The 14,952-nt window shown below is 39.9% G+C and overlaps 1 long non-coding RNA gene across 3 annotated transcripts; it reads right to left on the minus strand.

The window, feature by feature from the left end:
* Positions 1 to 196: 196 nt before the first annotated feature.
* LOC139951565 (uncharacterized) lies at positions 197 to 14,631 on the minus strand. 3 transcript variants are annotated; one of them, XR_011787802.1, is made up of 6 exons: positions 14,554 to 14,631; positions 12,760 to 13,709; positions 11,341 to 11,509; positions 8,107 to 8,364; positions 5,012 to 5,097; positions 197 to 2,698 (listed from the first exon to the last, which is right to left on the minus strand). It is a non-coding gene; the product is annotated as an uncharacterized lncRNA (long non-coding RNA). The 3 variants fall into 3 exon arrangements; XR_011787801.1 differs by having other exon boundaries at positions 11,404 to 13,709; XR_011787800.1 differs by having other exon boundaries at positions 11,341 to 13,709.
* Positions 14,632 to 14,952: the final 321 nt, after the last annotated feature.

Consider the following 14,952-nt stretch of genomic DNA (forward strand, 5'->3'; position numbering starts at 1 on the left):
ATTATCTCGCAACTTCGGCGACCGATTGAGCTCAAATTTTCACAGCTTTGTTAATTAATGCATATAATGTTGAGATACACCAACTGTGAAGAGAAGTCTTTAGAAATTACCATTAGTGTCCACTGCCTTTAACTAAAACAAAAACGAAACAAGAAACGAGAATGTCCAAAATTACAGACACCTAGGTAGCACCATATCGACTCGTAAAACAAGAAGTATTATTCGAGTTTACAGATCACACTTAAAGCTTAATTCACACGAGAGCACTTTTAGCAAGGGTCCATTGCTAAATTGTAGCATGGTTGTTAAATTTTACAAAGATGTAGTCATGTGAAAGGACAACAATTTGTTTCTACTGCCCAAGTGTTCTTGCGAAATTTTGTTAAACATTGCTACAGTTTACAACCATGCTAAAATTAAGCAAGGGACCCCAGTTAAACAGAACGTAGACCAAGAACTTGGACAGTAAAATTTACCGATCAGAATGATTTCAGTGATTTGTTTTCAGTCCTTTCCTGCATACAAGATACAAGGCACTTGGCATGTAAGGAAAAATCAACCAAATAAATGTGGCGGTTCAACAATATACATTAAAAGCCTACCACCATATCAATTGTTTGTTAAAATTAAATTCATGATTCTCACTTCTAAGATACCAAATAAGCCACACAGATAGATTTAATGTGATTTGGTGTCTACCTTAAAGCTCAGATACACGGCATCCTATACGCAGGAGAAAATGGTTATTTGAGTGTGAAACAATATCAGGGTGATAGTATAATAGTGAAAGTGGCCTTTGAATAAAAGTTTTTTTATCTAAGACTTATAAGAACATGCCTAAGTTTATAACCCAAGAGGGGTTGTGGCCCAAAGATTAAAAGTAACATTTAAACCCGTTTTTTAAACTGGTTAAAAACTTACTTTATTTACAGAGTTAAAACGGAGACTTGGCATTTGGCATCTTGTAAATGGCAAGACACTCAGCAGATCAAGCCAGAAATACAATCTTATTACATACATTTCAATGCATAAAGACGGAGGACAAGTTGCATCAAACATTATTAAACTAGCCTCTACATTTGAAATGTTCAAAGGCACTGGACACATTTGGTTATTGTCAAAGACCAGTTTTCTCATTGGTGTATCTCAAAATATGCTTTAAATAACAAACCTGTCAAGATTTGAAATCAACTGGTCATCGAGCTTGCAAGATTATAATGAAAGAAAAAAACACCCTTGTCGCAAAAGTTTCAAGACATCAGCTGATAACTCAGCTGAGGTCTTGAATTCAATGCAAATGTTTTTGCGAGAAATTACATCTTTCTAAAAAACTACGTTACTTCAGAGAGATCCGTTTCTCACAATGTTTTATACCATAAACAGCTCTCCATTGCTAACAATTATTTTAGGTAATTGCCGTTAGTGTCCAGTGCCTTTAATAAAACAGAAAAAAGTTGAATTAAATACATTGATTAATTTCTTCAAATAAAAAATGACCCTAGCAGGACTGAGTAGAAAGTTTGGTTGCAATTTTCAATCTAACCTTGTCAAAAAAAAGACACTGAACACATTTTGGTAACTGTCAAAGACCAGTCTTCTCACTACGTGTATCTCAACATCTTGAACTCAACTGTTCATACTATGAAGTTGTGAGATAATAATGGGAGAAAAAACCTCTTGTCACACGAAGTTGTGTGATTTCAGATGCCTGAATTTGAGACCTCAAAATCAGTTCTGAGGTCATGAAATCAAATTCAATTATTTCAGTGAGAATTACTTCTTTCTAAAAAACCACATTACTTCAGAGGGAGCTGTTTATCACAATGCTCCCCAACAGCTCTCCAATGCTTGTTGCCAAAAAAGTTTGTATGCTAACAATTATTTTGAGCAATTACCAAAAGTGTCCAGTGCTTTTTTAATAAAATAATGTCCGAGCTACTCAGGACATAATAATAAGTGACAAATGCATGAAACGCCAATTTCACCATAGTTGCATACATGAGTGTTATAGACATAATAAACAGATTGTTTTCGAATTTGAAAACCATTAAAACACATTACTTGAAAGTGTTATAACTTCACAAAATGTCACTACTTTTACTTCGAAGTCACACCAATTTTCGAAATGATAAATAAAACTTGTTTATCATAGAGTGTCGCTGCCGAGTGGTTAAGAGCATCGAATTCAAGTTCTGCCTGAATTCACCGGAGTGTGGGTTCAAATCCCGGTCGTGACACTTGTGTCCTTGAGCAAGATACTTTACTATAATTGCTTCTCTTCACCCAGGGGTATAAATGGGTACCTGCCAGGGTAGAGGTTGATATTGTGAATGAAAAGCTTTTGGAGTGCACAGCAGCTCGGGGCTGTATACTCCCTAATGGGAGCTGAGAAAGATTAAAGGGATGTTTATTGGCTCAATGACCAGGGGACTAATGTAAAGCGCATTGATACGGTTTATTGTGAAATGCCCTATATAAGAACTTGTTATTATTATTATTATACCATTTTTTATTACTAATAGTTCAGGGTTGAATATCATACCTCCTGATTCGTCTAGGTGTCTGACCAATCTGAGCCGTTGTTTCATTCATTTTATAAGAGGCTTGCTTTGATTGGCCAAGCGAGATTTCTTGTAGTGATCCATTTGATTGGCTGGAAAGAGTACTCTCTTGCGAAGAAGTATGTGGTGCTGGCTATCTAAGAAAAATAAAGAAATCCGATAGAAATATAATAATTAATTGACTGGGTTTGTTTTGGTGTTAGCTCTTTTTCTTTTCCAAATTAAAAAATACCCTTGGTTGGCCTGCCTGGTATTAACTAAAAGTAATGATAAAACTAAAGCCTTGTAATGTGCACATATCCACCATGCTGGGTGTTCAAGGCGTAGTAAAAACCAAAAACAAAATTAAAGAAAACAGACACAACAAAATTAGTCCTAATTGAAAACCTGTGGCATAAGATAAGTTTTGATTAGATTTAAATTTTGTGGTACAAAGAAAAGATCCAAGATTAAGTGGTAGAGAGTGCCAGTACGACGCTGCACTGTTCCTCACTCCAAAGATTCGAGGAAGAAGCTGAGATGATGGGGATGCACACATCATGGGCAAAAACCAAGATCCAGAACTGTACCAACCTCCGCCAAACACCTACTTCAGTCAACGTTGAGGGTAACTCTGTCCAAATTACACAGAAGTTCAGGTATCTCGACTGTGACATCCATTCCTCCGGCTCATCCTCCCCCGACATTCTCCGACGTCTTGGACTTGCCTCATCCACCTTTGGCCAATGAGATTGTGTCTGGAGAAACAAACGCCTGAAGCTCACAACCAAGCTGAAGGTATTTACTACCCGTGTCCTCCTCGTCCTACTCTTTGGCTCAGAAACATGGACACTCCGGGCAGACGACACAGGAAGGCTCCAAGCCTTCAGCCTAAAGTGTCTACTTCATCACTAATGCAACAATCTCGGAGACCACCATCATTGATGACATCCCAGAGGATACACCTTCCCATGTGACCATTAAGCTGAATGTCGAAGCACGGGGAGGATCCCGCCCCTGCCTACCTTGCGGACTTTGAGTATCTGCGTGGCAGCTGTGGCGAAGAGCATTAGAACCCATTGGTTTGGCAGCTTAACGTCCCCATAATGTATTAAGAGAATGATGACGACGACGATGATGATGATGATGATGATGTTCCAGATGCATGGCAAAGCTGAAGAAAAAGACCTGTCACTCCATGAGTGTTGAGACTGGGGTTCAATGAGGAGAAGCATGGAACATGATCAAAGACTCCATGACAAAGTGTAAACTTGAAGCAATTCAGAGATATAGTGGGGAGCCTTGCCATGTCAATTTCCCCAAGTCCACACTTTCCTGACCCGAAGTTTGCTGCAAACGCTGGCAATAAAAAAAAAGAAGCTAGGAATAATCTAGACTTGTGGACAAGTCTAGGATTATTCTTGTGGACAAGTCGTTAAATCGGCCCCTCGGGCTGAGATAGCACTCTCACGAGATCAATGCTCTTGCGCGAACTGATGGCTCCCCGATTTCGACTCCTTAGCGCGTGGGGCCGATTTACCGACTTGTCCACAAGTCTAGGATTAATCTTGTGGACAAGTCGTTAAATCTGCCCCTCGGGCTGAGATAGTGCTCTCACGAGATCAGTGCTCTCGCGTGAACTGATGGCTCCCCGATTTGGACTCCTCAGCGCGTGGGGTCGATTTAACGACTTGTCCACAAGTCTAGGATGAATCTAGACTTGTGGACAAGTCGTTAAATCTGCCCCTCGGGCTGAGACAGTGCTCTCTCTCGATTATGACTCCTCAGAGTCATAATCGGAAACCATCAGTACACGCGAGAGTGCTCTCATGCGAGCACTATCTCAGCGCGTGGGGCCAATTTAACGACTTGTCCACAAGTCTAGGATTAATCCCGATCTAGAGTAAGGACAAGTTACTCATCCCAACTTAAGGAAGGGTTCAATGTGTCTTAACTAGTATGGTTACGGAACTTAACTCGTCCTAAGCCATTAGATTATATCCTAAGTTAGGAAGAGTTTGGTGAAATCAACGGCTGGTTATACAGTGGATCGCACTCTGTATAATAAACAACTAGCATTAGTTGAGTAATTGACTGATTGATTGATTGATTGATTGACTGATTAAAGTTATTTGGTTAAAAATACAGTAAGAACATGCCGAAAAAACACAAACACAACAACATGAGAAAAAAAATGAAATAAGATAAACCAAAATGTAACGTAAGATAGAAATACTGCACAATTATAACCCCCAAAAATCAACCTTACAATGTCAAAGACCAACAAGGTTTTTATACCAATCTTCACAAACTGTTATTTTGTCTGTATTTATTTTGTTTGTCTCTATTGTTACAAACAAGTACAGTACCATCAGCTATTGTTGTAATCTACAAACAAGTACAGTACCATCAGCTATTGTTGTAATCCGAATGAATTATATGAATTGTATGGATTCGTTTGAAAACAATACCTTCTTTAAAAACTCTGGCAAGCGTATTGGGCAGTCTTCCCTGGTACCAGTCTTTCCAAGCACAGTTTAATAAAAAAGGCAAGGACCTGGAGATACAGATAAGAAGACGGATGATAAATTAGCAACACCCCCTGAATACAAAACATTACAAGACATGTTGAAATAAAAATGAATAACGAAATAAATCACAGCAGGACTGGGCACCTATCAATGTAGTGGGTGTTGGTACTTAACAAGAAAAATATGAGAGCAGAAAAATAAGTAAGTGAAATCCTTGTAAAGAGAAGTTCATATGCTCACTATTGGTAATGACTCAAAAAAGTTATTAGCATAACACCTTACTTGGTGACGAGTAATGGGGAGAGTTCGATAATAAAGAACATTGTGAAAACATTGTGAGAAACAGCTCCCTCTGAAGTGACATAGTTTTCGAGTAAAAAGTAGTTTTCCATGAATCTGATTTCAAGACCTCAGATTATTTGCTAACACGTGACGGACAATCCTGCAATCAAATGGCAAGAATCTGCTTGGGTGTTATATAATATAAAACATTGTGAGAAACAGCTCCCTTTGAAGTGACGTAGTTTACGAGAAAGAAGTAATTTCCACGAATTTGATTTCAAGACCTCAGATTTATAATTTGAGGTCTCGAAATCAAGCATCTGAAAGCACACAACTTCGTGTGACAAGGGTGTTTTTTATTTCATTCATATCTTGCAACTTCGACGACAAATTGAGCTCAAATTTTCACAGGTTTGTTATTTTATGCATAATAGATGTTGAGATACAGAAGACTGGTCTTTGACAACTACCAATAGTTTCCACTGTCTTTAAATGATGCTGTTAAATATTCATCATCTCTATCTGTGTTTGTTAAAAACCTACATAACAGTTCCGTTCCTTGACTCTTTTTCAAGTTGTGTTGGTCTTGTCTCATCCAGAGCCCAGAGCACTTTGGTTAAACGAACAAGGTACCAATATTTGACTACAAGAACATTTACTGGATAACCTGACATAGTCAGATATGGATGTTTGCCATGGACACCCAACAAAGACGCAATATAATGAGCTGAATCAAACATTGTAGGTACCACCTAAAACCAAGTCGAAATGAACAGTAACGATATTCTTCGTTTAAGTATCAACCGCCAGACACGCCCCCCCCCAAAAAAAAAATCAGAGGAACCACCTCAAACCATGTTGAAATGACCAAAATCAATATTTCCTATACGACGTATGAGCCGCCAAACAAATGTTTTGCTGCATTAGGCCCGCCAGACAACCCCCCCCCCCCCCCCCCCCCCCCCCCCCGTGCCATGGGTTAACCATCAGAGTAACCACCTGAAACCATGTTGAAATGACCACATTGCACATTGGAGGAACCACCTGAAACCAAAATGAAATGACCAGTAACAATATTCCCAATAAAAAGATCAACATCCGTACAAATTGTCTGCTGCATTTTGCCCGCCAGTCACCCTCTATCCCCTCTCCCTGGGTTTACTATCTGAGAAAGTAATTGCAACCAAGTTGAAAATTACCAATAACACTATTCTTTAAACAAGTATCAACAACCAGACAGGCTGCAATACACCCCCCCCCCCCCCACATCGGAGGAACCACCTGATGAAACAGTGCTGAAATGATTAAAAGCACTATTTCCTAAACAACGTGTGAGCCGCCAGACAAATGTTTTGCTGCATTTAGGCCCACCAGACAACACCCTCCCCGCCCCCTGGGTTATGCATCAGAGTAACCACCTGAAACCATGTTGAAATTACCAAAAAAAGTATACTAAATACATAGTATCAGCCACCAGACAATCATGACAATGCAGACACCCCCCACCCCCCTCACCCAACATTGGAGTAACCACTTGAAACCAAGTTGAATATGACCAGTAACACTATTCCCAATGAAAAGATCAACAGCCAGACAAATTGTCTGCCCCATTTTGCCTGCCAGACACCCTATATCCCCTCTCCCTGGGTTTACCATCTGAGAAAGTACCTGCAGTTGAAAATGACCAATAACACTATTCTTCATACAAGCATCAACCACTAGACAAGTTTTCTGCTGCATTAGGCCAGCCAGACCTCCCCCCTCCCCACATCAGAGGAGCCCCATGAAGCTATGTTTAAATGACCCAAAACTCTAATCCCAATACAAAGTAGACTCTGCTTTGCTGCATTAGGCCTGCCATGGAAAGCACCCCCACCCCCCGAAGTACCACCTGAAACGAAGTTCAAATGAACGATAACAGCATTGCCAATGAAAAGTATCAGCCACTAAACAAATTGTCTGCTGCATTTTGCGCCCAGACACCCACCCCCCCCCCCTCCCTGGGTTTACCATCTTAGAACACCACCCCCTTCCCCTCTCTTGGTCAAAACCAAGTTGAAATTACTAATAACACTTTTCTCCATACAAGCATTAACCGCCATACAAACTGTCTGCCGCTTTAGGCTGCCATACACCCCCCCCCCCAACATCGGAGGAACCACCCGATGAAACAATGTTGAAATGATCAAAAACACTATTTCCTAAACAACGTACATGTTTGAGCCGCCAGACAAAAGTTTTGCTGCATTAGACCCACCAGACAACCCCCCCTCCCCGTCAGAGTAACCACCTGAAATCATGTTGAAATTACCAAAAAAATATACCGAATACATAGTATCAGCCACCAGACAATGCAGACACCCCCCCCCCCCTCACCCAACATTGGAGTAACCACTTGAAACCAAGTTGAATATGACCAGTAACTCTATTTTCAAAGAAAAGATCAACAGCCAGACAAGTTGTCTGCTCTTTTTTGCCTGCCAGACACCCTCTATCCCCTCTCCTTGGGTTTGCCATCTGAGAAAGTACCTCCAACCAAGTTGAAATGACCAATAACACTATTCATCATACAATAAGTATCAACCACCAGACAAGTTTTCTGCTGCATTAGGCCTGCCAGACACACCCCCCCCCACATCAGAGTAGCCTAATAAAACCATGTTTAAATGACCCACAACACTAATCCCAATACAAAGTAACCTCTGCTTTGCTCGATTGTTGACTTTGATGGATTTGAATCTTGTAAAAGTTACCTCACACTCAGCCACAACAGCAATCTCATTGTATCCATTCTTCTGCAGGGTGTATTTTCCTCCAATTTCGTCGATTCTCAATCCCGACTGTGAGACGTCTCCCTACTTCGAGCCACCTTCTCACCGGACCTGGGCTAAGAATGCTTCTTCCTACACAGGGATGTCCTTGACACCTGTTTTGTCTTGGGCTTAGGAAAACGTCTTGAAAGTTTACTTGTGTGCGTGTTGACATTGGGATGTTAACGGCTACACTGGGATCTAGCTTGTAAATTATGTAAGAAGAAAGACAGACAAAAATCAGTTAATTTATTTTTGCAGATTACTAGATTGTTTAAAGACTAATTCTGTCATAGCGCTGACATGAACTAACAGTAAAACATGTATGAAGCTATTTACATGTAGTATTGTATTGGTCTGTCATGATGAATTTGGACTAATCTATGGCATGTGATTTAGGCCTAGAAGTATGATACTTCACTGTGGCACCAAAGGCGATTGCCTCCCTGGCCCCTGGTCATTGCCTTGGTGCCCTTGAAATGCTCCAGTACAAATTTATAATTTCCTCCCCTTTTCCAAGAGAAAATGCCTTGGTGCGATTGCCCTTTCAAAAACGAAGCAATAGCATACAGGCCTGATGTATTGTATTGGTCCCTCTTGATGAATTTTGAATATGGCATGGGATTTAGGCCTAGATGTATGTAAAAAGCACATCGAAAAAGAGTAAATGTACAACCATAAATCACTAAATAATATGGACACAATAAAACTCACTAAAATAACTAAACTGCACTAACAAAGTATTTAACTACTTACAAATGGTCAGATTTATTGGAACCTGAATTAGTATGCAATAAAATAATTGGTTGACTCAATTCACAGGATTTAAAGGCAGTGGACACTGTTGGTAATTATCAAAGACTAGCCTCCACAGTTGGTGTACCTCAACACATGTATAAAATAACTAACCTGTGAAAATTTGAGCTCAATCAGTCATCAAAGTTGCAAGATAATAATGAAAGAAAAAACACCCTTGTCACACGAAGTTGTGTGCGTTAGGACATGTTAGATGGTCGATTTTGAGACCTCAAGTTCTAAATCTGAGGTATCGAAATCAAATTCATGGAAAATTACTTCTTTCTCGAAAACTATGGCACTTCAGAGGGAGCCGTTTCTCACAATGTTTTATACCATCAACCTCTCCCTACTACTCGTCACCAAGAAAAGATTTGTGCTGAACATTATTTTGAGTAATTACCAACAGTGTCCGACTGCCTTTAAGGGCACTTGAGCGGCTAAAAGATGCTATGTCAGATGTTTGGCCCCAAACATAAAAAAATAGATTTGTTTGAGTGAATGGTATTTCAAAGAGTATCACCTGCTCCAACGAAAAAAGTTTAACTTTTACTTTCAATGGTCAGGAACCATTTTACAGAATGGTTTAGCCCATTTAGCCCATCAACAAAATAATGCGTTTGATGCGACAGGTTCAAAATATGAACCTGGGAATCGCTCCAGGATCTGTAAGTTTTTGTCCATTGTTCTTCGAAAAATATTCTAAATGGTGTTTTGAGTATTATGGAAGGCTGCATTAGACATTGCGGATTAAGTTCATACCCTCAGAATTTGTGTCATGATTTTTGAAAGTGGTAAAGATGGGGCAAATCTGGTGACTAGCTGTCGAAATTGTATGTGTTGGACCAGATCAACTGTTTCCGATCAAAAGAATCTCGTAACCCTATGGCCTGGCGGCCGTCGGGAGGAGAGTTACGTATCGCAACTAGTATGTGATGCTTAAGTGCTAGTTCCCAAGGTTCTGGAATTGGGTGAATGGGCTTTTGCAACTTTTCAAATTTGACTTTAAAGGCAGTGGACACTATTGGTAGTTACTCAAAAACATAATTAGCACAAAACCTTACTTGGTACGGAGTAATGGGGAGAGGTTAATGGTAAAAAACATTTTGAGAAACGGCTCCCTCTGAAGTGCCATAGTTTTCGAGCAAGAAGTAATTTTCCACGAATTTGATTTCGAGACCTCAGATTTAGAACTGGAGGTCTCGAAATCAACCATCTAAACGCACACAACTTCGTGTGACAAGGGTGTTTTTTTTTTTCATTATCTCGCAAGTTCAATGACCAATTGAGCTCAAATTTTCACAGGTTTGTTATTTTATGCATATGTTGAGATACACTAACTGTGGGGACTAGTCTTTGACAATTACCAACAGTGTCCACTGCCTTTCAGCCACTCAGGTGCCCATAATAATTCTGCAAAACAACATCATCATCATTCAATCATACTCATAGACATAGTGCAACATTAAAGGAACACGTTGCCTTGGATCGGTCGAGTTGGTCTTTGAAAAGCGTTTGTAACCGTTTTTTATAAAATGCGAATGGGTAGAAAGATGTTGTAAAAGTAGAATACAATGATCCACACAAACATGCCTCGAAATTGCGTGGTTTTCCTTTTACCTCGTCGACTAACACGTCGGCCATTTATGGGGGTCAAAATTTTGACTCCCATAAATGGCCGACCATGTTAGTTCGCATAGTAGAAGGAAAACCACGCAATTTCGAGGCAAACTTGTGTGGATCATTGTATTCTACTTTTAAAACATCTTTCCAACCATATGCATTTTATAAAAAACGGTTACAAACGCTTTTGTTTTGACCAACTCGTCCGATCCAAGGCAACGTGTTCCTTTAATACTGGTGTCAATCAAAATGCTCAGTCAGTAACTGTGAACCAAATTAACAAACTATTTTGTTGCCTACTACACTCAAGTTCCGCTAAATCTGACCATTTGGATAACTTTCCGTGTGGCGCCACCACCTTTTCACTCATTTTTACAAAAAGGGATATATCAATCAGGTAAATTAGATACTATATTATTTTATTTCGAATGAAAAAGTGGTGGCGCCATACGGAAACTTTTCCGACCTTTTTTAAAGTGTAACATAATCCTGAGTGACCATTTGTAAAGTTTTTAGGCATTTTATTGGTGCAGGTTAGATAATACTGCAGAAGTACTGTATCTGGTAATATTGCACATGTCTTATGATGTACACATGTACTGTGTACTATGCATTGGTAAGTAATGTACTTTACAAAGGAATATGCAAGTTAAAGTTGGGCAATTTCGAGTCAATAAAAGAAGTACTCTTGTTTGAACACTGATGACTGAAGTAAGGTACGCTACCAAAATAATTTTGCTTTGGTTTTCCATAACATACCTTAATAGATCTTCCCTTGCCAGAATACTTATTGTAGGCCCTTACAATTATGAAAATACACACCGGCTGTGTGGTCCAGTTCACGGACCAGTTTCAGGATCTCCGCCGTTTCAGCAGCCGAGGAATACACCGCCAGTTGGTGGCGCTACAACATCAGGGTTCGAATTATCTGGGCGTTTTAGAAACGGCGAATGGATATAGCAGACTTTAAGTACTTTTGGATCCTGACCTGTAAAAATACCTGCGTTTCAAAAAGACCCTGGTATTTTCAAAACGGCGGACTGGAAACAACAGGTTTTCAGAGCACTACACTCACACTCACGCGATGCTGTTTGTTCAACTTACAAAATGGCCGCACAAACACACGCTGTGAGATAGCTGTGTTGTCAACTTAAAAAATGGCCGCCTGCTCGCATACCGGGGCGCGTATATAGGTCAGTGCGCGCTCTAGTTCTTATATATAACTCTATGGTTTGTGCTTGCTAAAAGTAGCTATATGAAATTGGGCACTGATGTTAATGCTACTGTACAAGTACATTGCATGGTTTGTTAATACTATCACAGGCAGTACGCATCTTAATTTAAAAAAAAAAACAATAAGGACTGAACACGTTTGGTTTTTGTCAAAGACCAGTATTCTTACTCGGTGTATCCGAACATATATGCATAAAGAAACAAGAATGTGGAAATTTGGACTCAACTGTTCATTGAAGTTGCAAGAAACTGATGAAAGAAAAAATCACCCTTGTTGTATAAAATAGTGTGCTTCTGGCCAATTTTTATATATATTATTTTAGTGAGAAATTATCTCTTTATAGGAAGTCGTTTCTCACAATGTTTTATACTATCAACAGTCTTCCGTTGCTCGTTACCAAATAATGTTTTATGCTAATAAAGGCCTATTTTGAGTAATTACCAAATGTGTACAGTGCCTTTAAAACAGTAAGTTAACTTTGTTCCTTGTTATAAGTTTTGCTTTTTATACAAACCCTACTATCCCATATAACATCATATAATTTTTTTAATTTGTTGTTGTATTCATGCCCTTATGGAAAGGGTTTGCTTTGTGTATGGCATCCTGTCACATAATTTGATAAAGGCATTAACAAGTCCACGGTGCTAATTCATTTAGGGGTTAGCACTGCATACCAGTTGATTATGAGTAATGGGGAGAGGGTGATAGTATAAAACTTTGTGAGCTCAAATTTTCTCAGGTTTGTTATTTTGTGCATATGTTGAGATACACCAACTGTGAAGACTAGTGTTTGACAATTACCAATAGTGTCCAGTGTCTTAAAAGCCAAGTTAAATAATTATACATCTGAGGTGGTTTAATACATTTAAAAGCAACTGGTACAACTGTAGCGTCATTGTTGCAGTTAATATGTATAAAACTCAAGGATAACAAAACAATAAAACCTGTTTAAAAAACTTCGGGATTGACGCCTTCTTCCGGTACTTTCTTATGGCTGATGCTTCTGGTGTGATGACCAGGAAACGCTGCAGAGAGCTCATCACCTTGGGATTTCTGTGGTGAACCCCAAGGTGATGGGATGACAGCATCTTTTCTTGGAGATTTCTCCGTTGATCGTGTTGGCGATGGAGGCTCTGAACCGACTGACTTTGGTGAAGCATTACCAAATTCATCACTGTGACAAAAATGACGTCGTCTGAGCGACTGGACTTCAAAATGGTGGACCTCACCAGTCTTATCTGACCTCTCCTTAGGATTTTGCTTGGTGACCACCTGAACCTCAAGATTCCCATTGGTGTTCTGGTCGGCAGACTATGGGGCTCTCTTGATGGGCTTGGGTACCATCACTATAGACTATGATTACAGGTGTTTTGGATGAGGCCTGATGAGCTGCTCGCAGTTTGAATCATACTCCCAATCAATCAAGTCAAGCGCCATCTAGAGGCTCGAGCCTGCTCAGTGATTTTTCTCCAGATGTTCCGGTCCAGCATGAAGGAGCGTAGTTCTTCAGCGCTGGTCAAGCCGATGTCTCATTTCAGTGTGTCTAGGTAGGAGAGTCATCTTCTCCCACGAGAAGCCTTGCCTTGGGTGGGCTCTCAGAGGATGATTGGGCAAGGGGCAAGCTCTGAGTGGCGGACACAGTGCCGAGCAAGCTTGAGGCGGCGTTCACGGATCTTCTCTGTAGCCTTTGGCCAGCCAGCATACAGATTGGAGTTTCTCATGTGGTCTTGCCAGGGGATGTGTAGGGTCATACGCTGCATCCTGGTGTAGCAACCATCCAGAGACTTCTCCATCCTGGTGGTTAGGGTCTAGGTCTCATCTCCGTATAGTAGCACTGACTCCACTGTTGTGACAAAAGGTGATCTTTTCACTCCCACTCCAGCGCTGCTGCGTGCTGCAGATGAAAATAAACATTACACAATAACTTTACATTTCTAATACAAGCAATTTGGACAGTAACAACAAGAATTTTTACTACTGGCACTACAATTATTTATTGTTAATAGGGTTATGGGTCAGTCAGTTTTTTAAACCCAGGATTTGAGCTGCCTCTAGCCATCGGGCTAGCTCGGTGGTCTAGTTGTAGGACATCTGCTTTAGCAATGCAAAGGTCGCGCGTTCAAATCCCACTCGAGTGATTTGCATACTATATTTGTTTTCACAGGGTACAGTGGTTAAAACACATCAGTGTAAAGGTTAAAAACAAATTATAAACCCAGAAATGGTTGAGTTAATAAATGCATTCTCATTCAGGGACAATCGATAAAAGGAATGACGATCTCAAAAACAAGTACAAAGTTGTATCTTTAAAGGGTTTTGGTACCTTTTGTATAACAATTTTGCCCATTACATAAATCCCTATGCACTGTGAATGATGTACATGTACTATACAATTTTAGCAACATTAGTTTTAAAGTTTTGCGAAGAAAACAAAAGGCAAAATCAAACAGCAAGGTTTTCAGGAGAGTAGCGTAAATACGTTTTACATGCTAAGATCACTTTTGTTTCATGAAACAAAAACTACTTTCATAATATTTTTTTACTCATGTCTCAAAACTTACAACCTCAGCAAGGCAAGTAATATTTTAGAAGCCTTCTACCACCATTATCTTCAAACCGGATAGTTTAATGTATATCTGTTGACATTGAGTTTTGTGTTGTACAAAAGGTATCCAAACCCTTAAGTACGGTGTTGCTGAGATGTAATCTTGAATAAGAAAAAAAACAGTGTCTCTTACAGAGTCTTCCTCCGCTTCCTGTTATCCTTCATTTGACTCTCCAGCTCAGCTCTTTTGCTCTCTTGGGTTTTGTGCAACTGAGAAAATGAGAAAACATTCATAATGTTATAATTTGTTTAGAGTGACCATTAGCATCGACGTCAATCTGTCTTGAAAGATGGGGGGAGGAACATCGTTAGTCATACCATCTACGGCGTGGGGTCCCGCCTCGCTTAAGGGCCCCAGGAAAATTTTAAGGCCATTTATGCTCTCTAGTGCAATCTTATGAGTCTGAGGGAAGATGTGCCCCATCTGAGATCTTGGAATTTAATGGCTATTTCGAGCTATGACAAATGATGCACCATTTAATTGCTATCCTGGTTATTAGCTAAAAACCAATTCAATTATAGCTGCGTATAC

Source organism: Asterias amurensis, chromosome 19 (genome assembly GCF_032118995.1).
Source record: "Asterias amurensis chromosome 19, ASM3211899v1".
Lineage (NCBI taxonomy): Eukaryota > Metazoa > Echinodermata > Asteroidea > Forcipulatida > Asteriidae > Asterias > Asterias amurensis.